Source organism: Maylandia zebra, linkage group LG23 (assembly GCF_041146795.1).
Source record: "Maylandia zebra isolate NMK-2024a linkage group LG23, Mzebra_GT3a, whole genome shotgun sequence".
NCBI lineage: Eukaryota > Metazoa > Chordata > Actinopteri > Cichliformes > Cichlidae > Maylandia > Maylandia zebra.
Window position 1 is genome coordinate 17349498 of NC_135188.1, and position 18756 is coordinate 17368253.

Below are 18756 nucleotides of genomic sequence, written 5' to 3' on the forward strand. Positions count from 1 at the left end.
CTTTCTGGACCACTCTTCCTCCTGCAGGGAAACCATAGAAGCAGCCGTCAACACTAACCCTCGGCGGGCATATACGAACAACACAGACATATGCTGACTCACTAACTTGGTACGATAACTCAATGATCCCGCGTCGGTGGGAGCTCCAAGTCTCCTAAGTAGCTCCCCCGACGAGCCCTGATCAGCGGCAGGTGTGTGGCTTCGGGTGTGGCCAGTCCCTCCGCAGGGCCACACCCCTCAGGCCTGCAGGTGGCCGAGCTCCATCCTCCAGGCACACCCGCAGACATACACACCCATACCTCGCCTAAACATATGAGTGGGACACAGACTAACACAGCACAGAGAAACACACATATGTACACGCACAGAGAAGGAGAAACGACACCAAAAATACATAATAATAATAATAATAATAATAATAATACACAGGTCCATGACTGCCCAGGGATCCTGGGTCGCCCAGTCCCAGGACCCCGACAGTACCCCCCCTCTAAGGGTCGGCTCCCGACGACCCAAAAACACAAACCAAAAACAGTACAACCAACCCAGGGCGGGCGGCGGGAGGTCCAGGACGGAGGGCAGAACCAAAACAAGCAAAAACCCCCAAAGAAAACAACCCCCCCAAGGTCACAGTCCCAGAGTCCGACCGCGCATCCCGCAGCGGAGCAACAAAAAGAAAAAATGCCACAAAACAGTCTCAGGCGGCCCATCAACATAACAAAAGAGTTCAGGGGGCCTACCTCGAGCCCAACGGCGGCGACGTAGCAGCTCCGGCGGACGGCCCCGGGTCCGGCAGCAGCAGCAAAACAGTTCAGGGGGCCTGCCACGGGTCCGGTGGCAGCGGCGCTGCTCCTCCGGCGGCCTGCCACGGGTCCGGTGGCGGCGGAACGGTTCTGGCGGCCTGCCACGGGTCCGGTGGCGGCGGAACTGCTCCTCCGGTGGCGGCGGAACGGTTCTGGTGGCCTGCCACGGGTCCGGTGGCGGCGGCGCTGCTCCGGTGAGCAACAGCAAGGCGTGGCACCAGGTCCATGACGCGCCGATCGCTGACGTGGACGCACCGGACGTAGATGGCGAGGAGGCCGCGCTAGACGTGGAGGTCCCTCCGGTCCGCTGATCTCCGGCTCCGGCTGAGCGGGTCCCTCCTCGGCTGCTGGCAGCGAGAGCTCCTCCTCGGCTGCTGGTGTAACCCCTGGTCAGCTTCTCTTTCCAGCGCTGTGTGAATAAAACTCTCTGGACTCGAAGTGGGTAGAGCTCAGGCGCGATTTATTCCCCTGCAATAACATGGGACATGAATAACCATGGGTTTCAGCAACAGGATTCCGCCCAAACACAGCGAAAGCTTCATTGCTACTAACTATAGGCTTATGATCGTATAGTGGAACTCTTAGTTTTCCCAAATAAATAAAAACAAATATTGATTGAAAAATAAAATGGCAACAATACTTATCACGGAAAATAAAATAGAAACATTACTGCGTTGTGGTTTAGATAACAAAAGAAAAATTAATTCACTTAAATGCACATTCATGTAAATATAAATAAACCAAAGCCAAAATTCCCTTTTACGTACAATAGTAAATGGAACAATGCTGCCATCTACTGGGCAAACTTAATAAGCAATATGTCTTAAACAGAATTAGCCTGCAGCTCAACCATATACATGTTTCAAAGTACACATACCTGCAATAACATGGGACATGAATAACCATGGGTTTCAGCAACAGGATTCCGCCCAAACTATTGAGAGAAGTTTCAAAATTATTAGACACGACAGCCTCCTCTAGCTGTTAGCCGCTAGCTCCACGTGTCCATTTTTCTTACCGTCTAATCTATTAACTGCAAAACACGGTCATAAACCTGAAATCTACTCAAGTACTACCGTATGGGCAGTTCATGCAGTTAGTGCACTGTCATATTAGCTTCAATGAGGATTTTCAAATATGTTTTAAACTCATGCTCTGTGAGAGCGGACGGAGAGGAACTTACCACAGCGAAAGCTTCATTGCTACTAACGATAGGCTTAGGGGGTAGCCCGTTTACCAGTAGCAGACTTCCGCTGCGGATTTTCAAAATAAAAGTTCCAAAATAAACCCATGGTTGCGATCCCAAGTTTAACAGGAATTTAACAACAACAAAACCATATCCATTCTTTTACATCGTTACATACACCCCCCTTAAATTCTGTTAAACTCCAAACCAGTTCAAGGGAGTATCAAGGGCCAGAAACAAAAGAACTATGAACAGCAGGTGCTTCGGGGTAAAATCGATACACTAATATTAATCATTGTCGATACAGAATCCTTTTATATAAAAGTGTCGAGACATTGGGTGGTACCAAGCCCAATACCTTCAACAGACTAGAGAAGATGCCACCTACACCTCCTTAACATCACATATAAGAGCACCCGAAATAATACTCCAAATCACATCCTGGACCACACAAAAAAAATAAGTCGAAAGATACATGAAACCAAGTCAATTCCCTCAGAGCTAAAACATACTAGTCAGAAATGCAAAAACTGACCCTGAAACAGAAGAAGTTTCCTCAACTTTCTGCGCTGCCATCTCACAAATCAGTCTCTTGGGAGGCCTAACACTTCTCCCATACCTAGTGATAGCTAGCCCATCCATGCCCGCCTGAATAGTCTGAGGCTGTGTGCAAATAGCAAGATCTAAGTCAACATCAGCCATGGGAACCACAGGAGCCACGGCAACAGGTTCAGAGCCTTGACGGAGAGCAGCATCACTGATCACGGGAGCAGGCAAGGGGAATTCACTAATGGAGTTTTCAAACACTTCAGCATTAACTTCAGGGGGTGGGTCCTCCGCTGCGATAGAGCCACTGCTGGGGTCCACAACGCAGAGAGAATGGTGTCCCACGTCGAGGGAACCTTCAACTTCCACCGGCTCATTAGCGAGACCCTGTATCTCTGGCATTTTCAGCAGCCAGTCCAGTGTCCTGTCATGATGATCCATCTGTGTTGACCTCACAGACCCTTGGTCATCTCCACTGTTCGGGTTCCCTCCGTCCAAGTCAGCACGGGAGGCCAGACTCCCTTCCACACCTAAGCCCAGGAAGTTAACAGGGAGAAGGAGGTTCCTGTGTACAACTCTTTCCTTGCCTGTGTGGCTCTCTCTTATCCTGTACACATTGATCCCGGACCTAACTGACACAACATCATAAGGCGTGGGATCCCACTTGTCGGCTAACTTTCTTTTTCCCCTTTCACCACGATTGGCCAACAACACTCTATCACCTACAGCCAGAGGTGAGCCTTTGACTTTGCGGTTGTAGAGTCTGGCATGGCGCGCTTGCTCGTGAAAAGCGTGGTTCTGGGCAATCTGTGAGGCATCAAACAGGTCTTTCCGCAACCGTGAGACAAACTCATGGTGGCTGATCACATCATCATTTTGCAGCACATGTTGGAACATCATGTCAACAGGGAGGCGTGGGACTCGCCCAAACATGACATAAAAGGGGGCCAAACCAGTCGTCTCATGCACTGTGCAATTGTAGCAGAACGTGAGAGTGCGTAACATCTGAGGCCACCTAGCCTTGGCTGTAGAAGGGAGAGTCCTCAGCATATTCCCAAGTGTCCTGTTGAACCGTTCAGTGACCCCATTGCCCATAGGATGATATGGCGTAGTATGCGATTTCTGCACACCTGCCATCTCTAAGAGGTCCTTCAACAGTCTGCTCTCAAAGTTTGATCCCTGATCCGAATGAATCCTCTTGGGAAAGCCATAAACACAAAAGAAATCATCCCACAACCTGCGTGCGACATGTTTTGCAGACTGGTTTCGGCAGGGGAAGGCATGTGCCATCTTGGAGAAATGATCGGTTACGACCAGGACATCCACTTTCTTATTATCGCTGAGCTCAGCAGTCCAAAAGTCTATGCACACTAGCTCCATCGGCTCTGACGTCTGGATGTTCTCTAGTGGTGCACAGGCATGAGGTTCAGGTGTTTTTCCAACCACACATCTCTCACACTGTCGAACATGGTTGGTTATGTCTCTCTCCATCCCGACCCAGAAAAACCTCTCACGGGCGAGGGAAAGTGTTCGTGCCTGGCCCTGATGGCCTGCATTATCATGAAGGCTGAGGAGGACTTGAACCTTCAGGCTATCAGGAACAACAAACTGAAAAATCTTTCTACTCAAGCGGTGATGCCTTATCACCCTGTACAGGATGCCGTTCTGTACTTTAAGCTTCTTCCACTGCCTGAGAAGTCCACCAACACCACCTGGTTCTGAAGCTGCTTCTCGCCTCGTAGCCTTCCTTTTTCTTCGCACATAGAAAAGGACTCTGTTTATTGCCTGATCTTGTTGCTGAAGGCTCGAGAGCTGGCTTTGGGGAAGAGGAACGACCGGGTCCACCTCAGGGAGCTGTGATAAAGGTGGGTTGACATTGGTCAAACCATGGTCACACTGCGCACTCAGCACAGCTGACACCTCATCAGCATCGATCGAACCCCTCTCGCTCTGAAGGTCGCACTCAGAAACAGAGTCTGGTGAGTCTGGCTCTGTGTCTTGAACAATGTGGCAGTTGTTAGTCAGCCGAAAAGCATCCTGCACAGTACCTCTCACAACCCCGTTGACCTCATCTAGCAGGGCAACATAAGGTTCTTTCAGCAAACGATGACCAATACATGACTCGACAAATGGTTCACGGCTCAACGCATCAGCAACTGTATTTCTAACCCCTGGCACATACTTTAGATCAAAATCATATGCCGCGAGCTTCGCCACCCATCTCTGCTCACAAGCATCTAAACGTGGCTTTGTCAAGATGTAGGACAAGGGGTTATTGTCTGTCCAAGCAGTGAAGTGCCTTCCTTTCAGCCAGTGGCTGAACTTGTCACACACGGCCCATTTAAGCGCCAAGAACTCTAGTCTGTGCGCTGGGTAGTTCATCTGAGACCGTGACAATGTCTTGCTGGCAAAGGCAACAGGTCGAGCCACTGTCTCGCCAGGAGAAACCTGTGAGAGTACTGCCCCGATGCCATCAAAGGAGGCATCAACCGCCAGGATGAAAGGCTCACTAAAGTTGGGATGAGCCAGGGTGACAACATTAACTAGTTCCATCTTGAGCGTTTGAAATGATGTGCGACATGCTGATGTCCAGTCACTTGGTGTCAGAGATGGTTTGGCAGAGGGTTGCTTCCTGAGCTTCTTTCCTTTCCTCCCATGGGGAATTGCCTGTCGTCCCGAAAGTAACCTGAACAAGGGCTTGGCCTTCGCAGAACAATCAGGGATGAAATGTTGGTAATAGAGGATCATTCCTAAGAAGGACCGGATCTTCTTCTGGGAGGGAGTCACACCATCGCTCTCCATAAGCTGTTCTTCCCTGATGTTGGTAATGGTGTTAACCTTGTCCGGATCAGTTCTCACACCATCCGCACAAATGACATGTCCAAGAAATCTAACTGACCTCTTAAGAAGATGGCATTTCTTAGGGGCCAGTTTAAGGTTGTGACTCCTCAACCGAGAGAAGACCATCTCAAGACGCTGAAGGGCAGTTGCCTCGTCAGGCGCAAACACCATCAAGTCGTCCAAGTAACAAAGCAAGCTGCTGAAATTCTCGTCACCAAAGATCGACATCATCATTCTCATGAATGTCGCCGGACTGTTCGACAGGCCCTGAGGCATCCGGTTGTACTCATGGAGACCAAAGGGCGAGGAGAATGCTGTGTATTTCTTGTGAGGCTCGTAGAGAGGCACATTGTAAAATCCAGAGGTCAAATCCATTGTTGAAAAGAGAACATTTCCACTGAGAGCAGCCAGGGCGTCGGCTTGGTGTGGCAGCGGGTGCGCGTCTTTAACAGTCTTTGCATTGAGCCATCTGAAATCAGTGCAAATGCGCAGGCTGCCATCCTTCTTCCACACCAAGACCAGCGGCGACGCATACTCACTGTTCGACTTCCGGATTATGTCCCTTTCTTCCATCTCATTCAGAGCAGTTCTTAGCTTCTCATACTGACTCGGCGGTACTCTGCGATAAGGCAAACGAAAAGGCTTCTCATCCACAAGGTGTATTTTGTGGACAAAATCGGTAGCTTCTCCACAGTCCATTTTATCCTTAGAAAAGATAGACTCATACTTTTCCACAAGCTGCAGAAGCTGATCTTTCCATCTGTCAGACACCTCACAACTGTCTAAGTCCAAGTCTTGTAGTCCTAGTCTGTGCAAGAGTTCCTTCCTTTGTTCAACAGACCTTATGGGAACAGAACCCTGTTCAAAAGAGTGGCTGTTAGACATGATCTTTTCAGGGGGAGACAGCTCTTCAACTGCGACACAGGGGTAGACATCAGCGATTTTACAGTTCTTCCTCAGAATCACACGCTTGTTGCTGGGGTTAATCACCTTGAGAGGAACCCATTTGTCACCCCACAATGATGAGACGGAGCGGCCAACCAGGATGTCTCTGGGTCTACACCGTGACTGTGTAGGCTCAACAATAACAGTGCAGCCTGCTGATAGAGGTGAAGAGGGAGGTAATTTACCCCACACAAGGTGTTCCTGAAGGGGTTCCAGCGTAACACGCTGTCTCAACTTCACTGTGCCAATCTTATCAGGCACCGCCCCTCCTCGCCAACGCTCAACATTGGAAAGCATGGATAAAAACTGTCTACAGTCATCATTGGTGACATCACCTGAAATAGATACAAGCCTCCAATACTCATCCGTATTCTTCATTACATGAATCAACGACTTAATAGCGTTACTGCCAATAATCATGTCGTCACTTTGGCCTGGAATAACCAGCGTGGGGATGAGCAGCTTGAAACCATAAAGAGTCACTTCCAAATCACAAACTGCTTTAGGTTGGAACTGGTGGCCCCCAGCACCAACAACAACAATGTCATTAGCTGGTTCGAGCTTCAGATCAGGGCAGGACTGTAAAAGCCGCGTAGCAGTAGCCTCACTAATAGAGCACGACATAGAGCCACTGTCGATCATGGCTCTCAGTGAAACTCCGCCCACAGTCCCCACAGTCGTATAAAACAAACTGTCAGATTTCTTAATTCTTTGCGTCATTTGGAAGACAACTGTCGTACCAGGTGGCGAAGTGGAGCACAGAGATTCATACATGGATCCCAGGTCATCGCTGTCGCAAGTGGGAGAGTCACTCAGATGATCCACACTTTCCTCCCTCAAATGTGGATCAACTAGTTTTCCGACCGTCGAGGGGCAGAAGACGACGAGGATCCAGGACAGGCACGCCTGGTGTGGTCAGGTGAGTGGCACAGAAAACAGAGTTTGTGATCTCGGCAGTGCATGAAAGCTGTGTGCGACATATCATGACAGACGGAGCAGGGCTTATCATGTAGGCCCTCAATCCTGGAACGTCTGGAGTTAGGCCGTGTGGTCAAACCAGGCTGAAAGGATCTTTGCAGAAGAACCTTCTCAAGCATGCCTATGAGCCGCTCCAAAGCAGCTGAATCTGTCGACTGTGGCTGAATGTGCTTCTCTGTTGGCTGGACAGGCAACGTTGTTGATATCTGCTGCGTATTCACTGCAACTCTCTCGGCCGTCGTGCTGCTTGAGTTCAACGTTCCTCCAGAGTGGGACTCACACAGGATTTCCTGGACCTCATTGGCTGTCCATTGATCAATTGTCTTTGATCTAAAGATCATGGCAAGCTCAGGGGAGGGACAGTTTTTGATGAACATTCGGGTGACCTCAGTGCTGGGGCTACCCAATGCCTGTCCTCGTTCCTTCAGGCGCTCAACAGCAAGATCAACAGCACGGTGCAGCCTAAGCCAGTAATCGAATGCACTTTCGCCTTTCTCTGGGAGAGTGGTGTAGAAGTCTGCCAGTGGAAGAGGTGAGCACTGAGCAGAGTCAAAGTGTCTCCTCAGGATTCCAAAAATAGCCTCAGGATCACGTGTGACATCTACGACACTGTTTCTAATGCCAACCTGGACCACATCCTTAGCCTTGCCTCTCAAATGAACAAGAATCTCCTCAGCCTGTTCTTCGGGTCTCAGACTCCCCAGCTTTATAAAGGCTCTCATCAGATCCTCCCACTCTCTCACAGAAATGAGATCAGAACCATCCCCTCTAAAGCATGGTGGGTCCTTAAGCTTCCTGTGGGACACAAATTGCACCGGCGCAGCATCAACAGCAGATGTAGATGACACAGCATGGAAAGGTGTGGCCGTAGGTGCAGGTAAGGGGGTACTAGCAGACGGGCTGAGCTGGGTTAAGATACTCTGCGCTACTCTCTGACCAACCAGTTGGATCACATCCCCCATCTGACTCACAATCTCCGTGGCAATAGTATCTGGGTTAGGAGAAGGTGAACTGTTGTTCTGAGACGTGTGTGACACATGGCTAGGGGGAGGGACAACAACCCCTTCACTGGACTGGGGCCCTGGGATCCCCTGACTATCCCCCCTAACAAAACCACGCCCACTAACAGGAGTGTCATAACGCAAACGCAAAGGGGAACATAACAACCCCCTACCCCTACCAACAACATTAGGAGTACTCGATCCCTCCTCTGTGATGTCCATCACAACAACTAGAATAAAACAAAAATGCTATATATGCTCCTTTTTAAAAAAAATGTGTCAGAAAGAACAACAATGAATCACAAACGTGCAGCGCTGAAACTGGCCCACGTTGCTGAGAGGAGTCCACCGTCCAAACACTCGATTGACGGCTCACGGCACCAATGTAACCCCTGGTCAGCTTCTCTTTCCAGCGCTGTGTGAATAAAACTCTCTGGACTCGAAGTGGGTAGAGCTCAGGCGCGATTTATTCCCCTGCAATAACATGGGACATGAATAACCATGGGTTTCAGCAACAGGATTCCGCCCAAACACAGCGAAAGCTTCATTGCTACTAACTATAGGCTTATGATCGTATAGTGGAACTCTTAGTTTTCCCAAATAAATAAAAACAAATATTGATTGAAAAATAAAATGGCAACAATACTTATCACGGAAAATAAAATAGAAACATTACTGCGTTGTGGTTTAGATAACAAAAGAAAAATTAATTCACTTAAATGCACATTCATGTAAATATAAATAAACCAAAGCCAAAATTCCCTTTTACGTACAATAGTAAATGGAACAATGCTGCCATCTACTGGGCAAACTTAATAAGCAATATGTCTTAAACAGAATTAGCCTGCAGCTCAACCATATACATGTTTCAAAGTACACATACCTGCAATAACATGGGACATGAATAACCATGGGTTTCAGCAACAGGATTCCGCCCAAACTATTGAGAGAAGTTTCAAAATTATTAGACACGACAGCCTCCTCTAGCTGTTAGCCGCTAGCTCCACGTGTCCATTTTTCTTACCGTCTAATCTATTAACTGCAAAACACGGTCATAAACCTGAAATCTACTCAAGTACTACCGTATGGGCAGTTCATGCAGTTAGTGCACTGTCATATTAGCTTCAATGAGGATTTTCAAATATGTTTTAAACTCATGCTCTGTGAGAGCGGACGGAGAGGAACTTACCACAGCGAAAGCTTCATTGCTACTAACGATAGGCTTAGGGGGTAGCCCGTTTACCAGTAGCAGACTTCCGCTGCGGATTTTCAAAATAAAAGTTCCAAAATAAACCCATGGTTGCGATCCCAAGTTTAACAGGAATTTAACAACAACAAAACCATATCCATTCTTTTACATCGTTACACTGGCAGCGCCGGTTGTTCCCTCCGCTCGCCGAGCTCCTCTGCTGGTGGTTCGCTGAGCTGCTCCGGCTCCCGCTCGCTGAGCTGCTCCGGCTCCCGCTCGCTGAGCTGCTCCGGCTCCCGCTCGCTGAGCTCCTCCTCGGCTGGCGGCCCGCTGAGCTCCGGCTCCCGCTCGCTGAGCTCCTCCTCGGCTGGCGGCCCGCTGAGCTCCGGCTCCCGCTCGCTGAGCTCCTCCTCGGCTGGCGGCCCGCTGAGCTCCTCCTCGGCTGGCGGCCCGCTGAGCTCCTCCCGTTCGCTGAGCACCCACTGGGGCCCGCAGAGCTCCCACTCGGGCAGGGCAGGTGCGGGTGGTGAGGTAGCGGCCAGTGAAGCAGACGGCTGAGGGGCGACTGCAGGCGGATGAGTTGACGGCTGCGCTTCAGCCACAGATGGATGATCCGGAGGCGACGATGGTGTGGCAGCCACTCCCGGTAGACTGGACAGCGATGTAGGGACAGATGGGTGAAATGATGGCAGAGGTGGTCCGGCCGGCATATCGACCTCCAACTGAGGATGAAGGTGAGAGGCTGACAGGACTGAAGACTGAGCCACCAGCTGGGCAGCAGGCTGAGGTGAAGGTGAGATGGCTACTATGAAGGGTGGAGAGGATGAAAATGTTACAGCTGGCCCAACAAATTCCAGGGGTCCAGAGGCAACTGAGACCTCCAGTTCAGTCTCTGGGGAAGCCCTGGGGAGAACCTCCGTCTCCATGCGGCCAGACTGAGCCAAAAAGTCATTTGGGTCTGTATGCTCGGAACTCCCTAGCTCCCAGCTTACAGTCTCAGAGGGAATATTTGCTGGGTCTTTGGAGGTACAGCAAACAGTTTCTATTTTTATGTTTACAGAAAGGGAATTTATAACACCGGCAGAGTCCATTTTACTCACTGTGGCATCCAGAGCCGCTGGTCCTGAGTCTTCGACCAGCACAGGAGTGAGTGTGGATGTGGTTGAACGCTGCTTGCGAGGACGCCTTCTCCTCCGTGAAGGCGGGGCCGGGTGTATGGAAACAGTCTTCTGCTGTTCATCTGGGTTGTGATTTTCAATGACATGATTAATAGACACAAACGAGTCGGGTTTACTCACTGCGGTGAAGAGCGCTGTTGGTCCGTTGCCAGCTGACTGGGCTGAAACCGCAGGAGTGGGTTGAGGCGTAATGGGATGATGGTAGAGAGTGCGGCATGCCTTCCGTAACGGCGGATCAAACGATTGTGCCGCGAGCATCGACGGGAAAGCCCTCCGCCGACGCGTGAAAAACCAAGCGGCTAGAGTCTCTAGGAGAGCAGCCGAACTGTCCATGCTCGGACCACCCAAGCCAAATAGTTCAAAACTCGAGCTCTCCCTTAAACTAGCGACCAGGTGCCTAAGTTTGTTAATGTCCAGAATGTTCATGGTGAAGGTAGTGGATGAGAGATAATTGTCAAAGAACACTACCTGTATATGTCTCTTGGGTGGGTCTACAGCCTGGATTACGCTCCGGCAGTAATCCCATAGCTGCGTGAGCGATCTCTCCTCCGTGGCAACTCCTGAGTTTGCTGGGTCCATGGTGGTTGGCGGGATCATTCTGTCACGGTCTGGAGGGCAGACCGTGGGGATGTGGGGAAAGGAGGACCCAAAACGCAGACTCTGCGATGCAAACAGTGCTCTTTATTTACAGTGGAAAGCTGTAAACACAATAACTCCCCGTTGCTCCCTTGAACCCCGTGTGCGTGCTTCCCTCCGACGTCTGTGCTCGTGCTCGTGCTCCCCGCTGTTGTGTTTCCGCACACCCCGTGCGTGCTGCCTTTCTGGACCACTCTTCCTCCTGCAGGGAAACCATAGAGGCAGCCGTCAACACTAACCCTCGGCGGGCATATGCTGACACACTAACTTGGTACGATAACTCAATGATCCCGCGTCGGTGGGAGCTCCAAGTCTCCTAAGTAGCTCCCCCGACGAGCCCTGATCAGCGGCAGGTGTGTGGCTTCGGGTGTGGCCAGTCCCTCCGCAGGGCCACACCCCTCAGGCCTGCAGGTGGCCGAGCTCCATCCTCCAGGCACACCCGCAGACATACACACCCATACCTCGCCTAAACATATGAGTGGGACACAGACTAACACAGCACAGAGAAACACACATATGTACACGCACAGAGAAGGAGAAACGACACCAAAAATACATAATAATAATACACAGGTCCATGACTGCCCAGGGATCCTGGGTCGCCCAGTCCCAGGACCCTGACAAATACATTAATTTGAAAAGCCTTTTGCTCTTCACATCTTTGATCAGATACTTAAATGGTTATTTTATCAAAGCAGCTTCGGGCTGAAATGGTGTGCAAACAGAAATCAATGATGTTCTTACTGAATTGTGAAATGAACCTGACAGGTACATGATAGACCATGTAGTTTGTACAACTCCTTTTGAATATGAAAGACAATAATTTTTGTTCCATCAGGAGCCTAACTATTTTTGATTACTTAATGACTTTATAGTATTTAATGGGTTTGTGAGTTGTATAATGAAGGACTCAAAAGATAACACAATTTCACAATGTTTCATACTCGAATAAAATAATACTTCTTCCAGGAATATATGCAAGAGCTGTCTATGCACCAAAACCAATTTGTACCAAATAAAGTGCTAGATCTCAATGGCACTGGACTCCCAAAAATATCATCAGAATCTTAAGTTTGTATTTAAAGAGTCACACCACCTTCATAAATCACTGTAAAACAAAGTCAGTTGTCCCACAGTGGAAAACAAAGAGCACTTTTTATTAATTAAAAAATCAAAGTAAGTTTGATACTGAACACCGAAAGTTCTCTGAGAGTTGTGGACAACCAGGGGTTAAAAATCTGGAACAGTATTTTGGCACCATCAGATAATAAGTAGTTAAATCTAATTAATGTATATTTATTGTTGAATTAGTTAATTTTTTGTGTGGTGCAGCCAGGCGTTGCTTCCAGTGACAGCAGCTTCATGATTTTAAAAAAAAGACATCCTATTGCTGGCTTATACCCTCATTGCATCCCTGTGATGCATTCACAGTACAAATATAAATTTATGGTCATGGTAATTCAGCCTCTAGTTAGTACTACAGAAGAAGGGTGTGCATAAACAGACCACCAGTTTTTGTACATTGTCACAAAATGTGTCTCCTAGCTTGTGCACAGTTGCTGTATTTTGCATGTGCAGAGAAAGATGCCAGAAAGAAGACAGAAGAGGAAGATTATTCTCAAAAGTAGGGACTTCTTTGCAAGTGACATCTGCTAAAGTAAGGATGTAATCTTAGTGTGCTGACTTATTTTCATTTTTTGAAAAACTGAATCGGTTTGCATGTTCTCCATGTGTCTGTGTGGGTTTTCTCTGGGTACCCCAGCTTCCCCCCACAGTGAAAAGACATGCAGTCAGAGGGGTTAGGTTAATTACTGACCGTAACTTCTTTTAAATTCCCCCCTGTCTGGCACTGTAGCAATCAGAATTGTTGTCTGAAGGCCAAAAAATACAACAAAACACAACTGAACCTGATCTCTGGAGAGATCTGAAAATGGCTGTGCACCGACACTCCCCATCCAACCTGGTGGAGCTTGAGAGGTTCTGCAAAGAAGAATCAGATAAACTGCAAAAAACTGAGTGTGCCAAGTTTATAGCATTATACTCCAAAAATCTTGAGGATCTTCTGTATTGAGCAAACCAGTTGTGACTGGTTATGTGCATGTTGTCTTTTTTATTTTTAATAAATTTGCAAGGATTTTAAAACCTGCTTTTTCATTTTGTCTTAAAAACAAATTTTGTGTGTGGTGTTGTTGTTGTTGTGTGGGCTTTTCTGGTGACAAACTCAAAGAGCAGTGATCAGTGATCTGACAGCAAGTTTTTTTCTATTTGACTTTAAATAACTGCGTGCTCAAAAGCTACATAATTGGATTAGGATGTAAAATGATTTTCAATACTTTGTCTGGGATGCAATTAAAAAGACTTCAATTCTTTATGTTCAACAGAAGGAGAACAAGGCAAAAGATTTGTTTTAGTTATATCGGCTCCTCACTAGGAGAGAGCAACGCTCTATTCAATAGGCTATTAAATTGACCGCCTTGTCTGACATTGCAAAGCAATAATTTGCTCTATAATTCACATGCAAACTACTCTGCAATCAGGCAAACTCACATGTCAAACTAGCTGGGCATCCACAAACACATTCAATAATTGTAGAAATATGGTGAGGTGTGGGCTGAATTGACTGCCTTAATAAAACAATGACAGTCAGTGAAATAATGCAGTCACTTCTGGGTATTACTTAGGTTTTTAATTTGCTTTACTCTGAACAAGCTTACAAAAAAGTATTTACACTTAAAGGGGAGGTATATACACAGTGCTGGGAAGGTTACTTTTAAAATGTATTCCACTACAGATTACAGAATACATGCCCCAAAATGTATTTTGCAACGTATTCTTTTACGTTACTCGATGAGAGTAACGTATTCTGAATACTTTGGATTACCTATTATATTATCATGCTTTTTACAACTATATGAATGTAATATTGGTGTGTGATTTATTACTATTACTGAAGGTTACTCACCATACCAATACCAACTAGATTTTTAAATCTTAATATAAAATGAGTAACAGTAGGGTGGACATTAGGTAAGGCTGCACTTTTTGCAGCGATCTTGTATAGAAAACTGTTTCACACGTATATAAAACAGGTCCGCGGCCCCGAACCGTAGTAAAGGCACCTCTGGCTAATACATCGGGCTCATGTCGGGCTCGTAGCCGAAAACTAGCTTTACTTTGTTGTCTGGGTCAACTTTGCTAGCGAGAGACAGAGAGAGGTGTTGAAAGGCTGTTCCAACAAACTTATTGTTTCAGAGGAAAACACGAACACAGTGTACAGTCGAGTCTCAATAGCTTACTTACAACTGGGCTCGTCAGCCACTCTTTTTGGCTGCAGTGGTTATTTTTTATATTTACATGCTTCCATCTTTGTGGGGAAATTGTGGCTCAAGAATTGGAAGTTCACCTTGTAATCGGAAGGTTGCTGGTTCGAGCCCCGGCTTGGACAGTCTCGGTCGTTGTGTCCTTGGGCAAGACACTTCACCCGTTGCCTACTGGAGGTGGTCAGAGGGCCCGGTGGCGCCAGTGTCCGGCAGCCTCGCCTCTGTCAGTGCGCCCCAGGGTGGCTGTGGCTACAATGTAGCTTGCCATCACCAGTGTGTGAATGGGTGGATGACTGGATATGTAAAGCACTTTGGGGTCCTTAGGGACTAGTAAAGTGCTATATAAATACAGGCCATTTACCATTTCCCTCTCCAGCTTCTGGTCGGTGACATCCCGTACTTTTCAACTCTCCTTTTTTTCCCCTCCCTCGCTCACAGACACATAACAGGTATGGCAGTCCATTCTCCCTGCAGCACGGACTACACTGCCCATGAGGCTACATTCTTTAGGGCTATGCCTGTAACACTCTGCCTATTGCCTTCATATTAAATCATTTTTTAAAATATTTCTTCACGTCATTATGCGAGCCGCAAGTAGAGGTGACATGGGCCGCGAGATTGAGACACAGGCATTAGACCCTCTTAATGCGTGTTTTGTTTGGGGCGTGGAAACCAAAAATAGAGAGGGCATAGCCGAACATATGAAACAGGAAAATACCGCCATGTAATCCCTTTATTTCAGCAAAGTAACTGTATTCTGAATGCCACCTTTTTAAACGGTAACTGTAACAGAATACAGTTACTCATATTTTGTATTTTAAATATGTAACGGGCGTACATGTATTCAGTTACTCCCCAACACTGTATAGGCAGTGCCATCAAAAATGATTTCTTAGCTTTTTGACAAATTTGTTACATTTAGGTATCAGCCCATCAAACAAATTTGACTACTAAGCAAAGAAAATCCGATTAAATACAAAATGCAGATTTTAAAGAATGATTTCATCTCCTGAACCATCACACAACCACTACTATGTTTGATTGTTGGTATGATGTATTTGTCTTAAAATGCTGGGTTCAGTTTTAAATTTGATATAACAAGACTCAAACCTTTAAGTTCATTTTCAGAAAGATGAAAACCAGCCCAAAGAAAGCTCAAAGCGATCACCACGGTGACTACTTTAGAAACATGAACAGGTAGAAACAGAGGCTACAAGCCTGGTGGCTCATCACTGCCTTTGTTGGATTAAAGATCAGGGTCTGGCTGCTGGACTGGGGTCAGTAACATCAAACATCCAGCTTTAACGTCATTCTGGGTTCTTGGCTAGCTTGCGGTTAGCATGCTCTTTACTTTACCACGTGCAAAAAATAAAAGTAATGTCCATATCTCCACTTCTCAAAAGCTGTGTCCTTGTACCACTCACTCGCTGTACTCAACTTACTCTACTGCCAGGATGAAAGCTTTCAAAATACAGACAGCTACATGTATTTTTGATCTGGATGGGTAAATCATGCCGCCGAGTACACGAGTATTGGGGCCACATTAAGAAGAAAAAACATTTGGAAAAAGTTGCAGTCGCTTGCTCTAGTAACCAGTGGTTGCATCACATAAAGTGTGGTGGACAAAGTGTGCATGGGTTTCATGTAAAAAACCTCAAAGGGAAAAAGTATCTATCCAGTATCAGCCCACTGCAATCAAATAAAACATGCCACGGCCTCCATCTGCTTTTGATGGTATAGAAATAATTTTATTACTACCTGAGTGAAGATATTGAATGTTTATTAAGGGGATGAAATTTAATTTCATTAGTTATTGATATCATACACTGATTAATCCTACAAGTATTTTTTTTTTACTTCATTTGTTCCATTAGTTACCTTAAATTGCCTTTTGGAAATTTTAATGCATAAAGATCTGGTATTTCTAGTAATTAAATAGTATCTTTAGACACTTTGTTACTAACAGCCTGTCACAAAAAACGCATAATGGAAGCCTCCTCAGAAATCACACGGCCAATCTTTCCTGAAGAAGTCTGAAAGGCTGTGTTAAAATTGCGCGTATGGCAGAAGCTAACAAGATATCCATTCAAAATTTTACATGTCATTTAATATTTAACTGGGATTCGGTTTAAGCACTAAGTTGTAAGACTGAGCAAAAATATCTGGGAAAGATGAAGAGTAAGGGTGGGTTTTCATGCAAGGTGTGAGACAGACAAGAGGTCTATGGTTATGTTAAGCATCATGAAAAACACTGAAAGGAATAGCGCTGACTCATCGTACAGTGGGGCAAAAAAGTATTTAGTCAGCCACCGATTGTGCAAGTTCCCCCACCTAAAATGATGACAGAGGTCAGTAATTTGCACCAGAGGTACACTTCAACTGTGAGAGACAGAATGTGAAAAAAAAATCCATGAATCCACATGGTAGGATTTGTAAAGAATTTATTGGTAAATCAGGGTGGAAAATAAGTATTTGGTCAATAACAAAAATACAACTCAATACTTTGTAACATAACCTTTGTTGGCAATAACAGAGGTCAAACGTTTACTATAGGTCTTTACCAGGTTTGCACACACAGTAGCTGGTATTTTGGCCCATTCCTCCATGCAGATCTTCTCGAGAGCAGTGATGTTTTGGGGCTGTCGCCGAGCAACACGGACTTTCAACTCCCGCCACAGATTTTCTATGGGGTTGAGGTCTGGAGACTGGCTAGGCCACTCCAGGACTTTCAAATGCTTCTTACGGAGCCACTCCTTTGTTGCCCGGGCGGTGTGTTTTGGATCATTGTCATGTTGGAAGACCCAGCCTCGTTTCATCTTCAAAGTTCTCACTGATGGAAGGAGGTTCTGGCTCAAAATCTCACGATACATGGCCCCATTCATTCTGTCCTTAACACGGATCAGTCGTCCTGTCCCCTTGGCAGAAAAACAGCCCCATAGCATGATGTTTCCACCCCCATGCTTCACAGTAGGTATGGTGTTCTTGGGATGCAACTCAGTATTCTTCTTCCTCCAAACACGACGAGTTGAGTTTATACCAAAAAGTTCTACTTTGGTTTCATCTGACCACATGACATTCTCCCAATCCTCTGCTGTATCATCCATGTGCTCTCTGGCAAACTTCAGACGGGCCTGGACATGCACTGGCTTCAGCAGCGGAACACGTCTGGCACTGCGGGATTTGATTCCCTGCCGTTGTAGTGTGTTACTGATGGTGACCTTTGTTACTTTGGTCCCAGCTCTCTGCAGGTCATTCACCAGGTCCCCCCGTGTGGTTCTGGGATCTTTGCTCACCGTTCTCATGATCATTTTGACCCCACGGGATGAGATCTTGCGTGGAGCCCCAGATCGAGGGAGATTATCAGTGGTCTTGTATGTCTTCCATTTTCTGATGATTGCTCCCACAGTTGATTTTTTCACACCAAGCTGCTTGCCTATTGTAGATTCACTCTTCCCAGTCTGGTGCAGGTCTACAATACTTTTCCTGGTGTCCTTCGAAAGCTCTTTGGTCTTGGCCATGGCGGAGTTTGGAGTCTGACTGTTTGAGGCTGTGGACAGGTGTCTTTTATACAGATGATGAGTTCAAACAGGTGCCATTCATACAGGTAACGAGTGGGGGACAGAAAAGCTTCTTACAGAAGACGTTACAGGCCTGTGAGAGCCAGAGATTTTCCTTGTTTGAGGTGACCAAATACTTATTTTCCACCCTGATTTACGAATAAATTCTTTACAAATCCTACCATGTGGATTCATGGATTTTTTTTTCACATTCTGTCTCTCACAGTTGAAGTGTACCTCTGGTGCAAATTACTGACCTCTGTCACCATTTTAGGTGGGGGAACTTGCACAATCGGTGGCTGACTAAATACTTTTTTGCCCCACTGTATATCTCACATGAAAATCTGTAGACTGTTTGCCTACTAAAGTAGCACACTTGTTTTTTTCAGTGTGTCTTAGATTTTGATAGAATTTATAAGTTTAAAATTATAACGCTTTTATTAACTTTTGACCCAAGCCTTAATATGCTAATTTTAACATGGCTAAGCACCGATGTATATGTTCTAAATATAAGGTGATTTAGCATCCTTGTAATTATGGCCTATCTGCCCCCAAACACACACAAACACTAAAAGA

At 46.6% G+C, this 18756-nt stretch overlaps 1 long non-coding RNA gene across 1 annotated transcript; it reads right to left on the reverse strand.

Moving 5' to 3' along the window:
- Positions 1-1246: 1246 nt before the first annotated feature.
- LOC143415008 (uncharacterized) lies at positions 1247-9661 on the reverse strand. The gene is made up of 2 exons (XR_013095617.1): positions 8608-9661; positions 1247-1737 (listed from the first exon to the last, which is right to left on the reverse strand). It is a non-coding gene; the product is annotated as an uncharacterized LOC143415008 (long non-coding RNA).
- Between the last annotated feature and the right edge of the window lie 9095 nt (positions 9662-18756).